This window comes from Enhydra lutris, unplaced genomic scaffold (genome assembly GCF_002288905.1).
Source record: "Enhydra lutris kenyoni isolate GAN:26980312 unplaced genomic scaffold, ASM228890v2 scaffoldscaffold15, whole genome shotgun sequence".
Lineage (NCBI taxonomy): Eukaryota > Metazoa > Chordata > Mammalia > Carnivora > Mustelidae > Enhydra > Enhydra lutris.
In genome coordinates, this window is record NW_019154099.1 from 25,789,003 (window position 1) to 25,791,938 (window position 2,936).

The following is a 2,936-nucleotide window of genomic DNA, read 5'->3' on the forward strand; positions in this document are numbered from 1 at the left end:
AAAGTTGCTTCTTCAGAGACTATTATCTGATTAGTAAGGACCTAGATCAGGTGTCAGCAAACTTTTTCTGTAAAGGTGCAGAGACTAAATACTTTAGGCTTTGTGGTAATATGGTCTCTCTTGCAACTAGCTCTGCTGGGATAGCTAGAAAGAAGCCACTGTAAACAGTAGAGGAGGCACGGCTGGGTTTCAATAACAATTTATAGACACTGGAATTTGTATTTTACATAACTTTCATGTGTCATGAAATATTATTCTTCTGATATCTATTTTCTATCATTGGCCTGTGGCCCCTAGTTTGCAGACCCCAACGTAGATCATTGCCTCACCCTAACCTCAGGAGAAAAATAGAGAAAAAAGGCAAATCTGGTTAGACAGATAAACAACTGGAGGAAAAATACACTAATATCTATTTTAAGGACAAATAACAAATGAAAATGGAGAGGTTTGATTTTCTCTGTTTGAAATGAGGGAAGAGATTTTTCCTTCCCTTCTCTTTCTCAAGAACATTTACTCTAGAAAACTTGTAATTCTGAGTATTTGCTCCTTTCTTTGAATTATATGTAAATAGTTTTAAAAACTAGGTCTTTTTCAAGTTTGTGACACAGGAACCCTTTCCTCAAGGACCTGGTATAATCAGCAGGCAGGGATGCAGGAGCACCTGGCTGGGGACCAAGTTCATCCAGCCAGTCACTGCTGACAGAATCCAAAGGCAGACAAAGGAGTGGTGGTGAAACAGGAAGGGAAGTTATTTCATTGAGGCCAGCACCAGGAAGACAGAGGACTAGCATCTCAAAGACTGTCTCCAAAATGCTGAAAATACTTCCTGGTTTATATAAGGAAACTGTGAGGCAAAAGTGGGTGGAATCGTGCAGGTAGGCAGTGAAAGTCAAATCGCCTTTGTCTTGGAGTCAGTCACAGGCAGGGTCTTGCTGGCTCAGGGCCAGCTTCTTTGAGAGGATAATTTTGGATCCCATTAGAGGATCCTTTGCCCTCCATGTCTTTGTCTGAACCAAGAGACAAGCTGGAAAGAGGAGCCCAGCTAGAAAGTTTGAGATCAAAATGGAGGCAGCTAAGTCCTCCTTCCCTGGGGGCCATCTCTTTGAAGTGTAATCATCAAGGAAGATAGCAGCTGTATCTCTACTTCCTAAAGGAAGATCGGAGCCTAACTTTGGTGGGGTCCTTGCTCCAAGTTGCAAAATAACTTGCTGTTGTAAATAACTTGCTGTTTTGAGGTTTGAGAAGTATGCGGCGCCCACCCCCCCCACCCCCGCCCCAGAGCTAATTAACACAGATGCTCATCCCAATTACCCAGTAAAGTTAGGATGAACTATGTATGACAAATGGTTCTATCCAGTCCTCTTGCTTGTGAACTAGTTGCTCTTTATCTTGAAAATATGTGGTAATTGAGACAAGGGAAGCAAAAGCAAAAATAAACTATTGGGACCTCATCAAAATAAAAAGCTTCTGCACAGCAAAGGAAATAATCAACAAAACTAAAAGGCAGTCTACAAAATGGGGGAAGATATTTGCAAATGGCATATGCAATAAAGGATTGGTATCCAAAATATATAAAGAACTTCTAAAACTCAACACCCAAAAAATAATTAGTCTGATTAAAAATGGACAGAACACATGAACAGATATTTCTCTAAAGACCTACAGATGGTTAACAGACACATGAAAAGATACCTAACATCACTCATCATCAGGGAAATACAAGTGAAAACTACAATAAGAGATCACCTCACACCTATCAGAATGGCTGAAATCAACAACACAAGAAACAACAGGTGTTGGTGGAGATGTGGAGAAAAAGGAACACTCCTACACTGTCCATGGGAATAAAAACTGGTGCAGCCAATCTGACAAAGAATACGGAAATTCCTCAGAAATTTAAAAATAGAACTGCCTGGGGCACCTGGGTGGCTCAGTGGGTTAAAGCCTCTGCTTTCTGCTCAGGTCATGATCCCAGGGTCATGGGATCGAGTCCCACATTGGGCTCTCTGCTTGGCAGGGAGCCTGCTTCCTCCTTTCTCTCTGCCCGCCTCTCTGCCTACTTGTGATCTCTGTCTGTCAAATAAATAAATAAAAAATCTTTAAAAATAAAATAAAATAAAATAAAGATAGAACTGCCCTATGACTCAGCAATTGCACTACTGGGTATTTACCCAAAGAATACAAAAAATGAATGAATAAAAAGATGTGGTATGTATACACACACACACACACACACACACACACACACACACACACACACACACAATGGAATACTATTCAGACATGAAAAATAATGAAACATACAATGGAATACTATTCAGACATAAAAAATAATGAAATCTTGTCATTTGCAATGACAAGGATGGAGCCAGAGAGTATAATGCTAAGCAAAATAAGTCAGACAGAGAAAGACAAGTATATGATTTCACTCATATGTAGAATTTAAGAAACAAAGCAACCAAGAAAAGGGAGGAAAAAAGAGAGAAAGAGAAACAAAAAGAAACACTCTAAGTTGTAGAAAACAAACTGTTGGTTACCAGAGAGGGAGGGAGTAGAGGAGTACAGGAAGTGGGTGAGGGAATGTGTTAAATAGGGGGTGGGGTAATTAAGGAGTACAGTTGTCTGATGAACACCAGGTGATATGGAAGTGTTGAATCACTATAGTATACACCTAGAACTAGTATAACATTGTATGTTAACTAACTGGAATAAAGCAAAATACTGCAGATGGATTAAAAAAAAAACACCTAAATATAAAAATAAATGATTATAAGAAAAAAAGGAAAATATGTGGTAATGGATTGTGTTTGTTTGGCTACATATCAGAGTGTAATATCTCTCTGTATAGTTGTAGGTTGCCTGGGATGGACCTCACATCTTGGTTTTGATGAAGTTCTAGAATATAGGTGAGGTTCGGTGGGGTGAGGTCCGGAGAC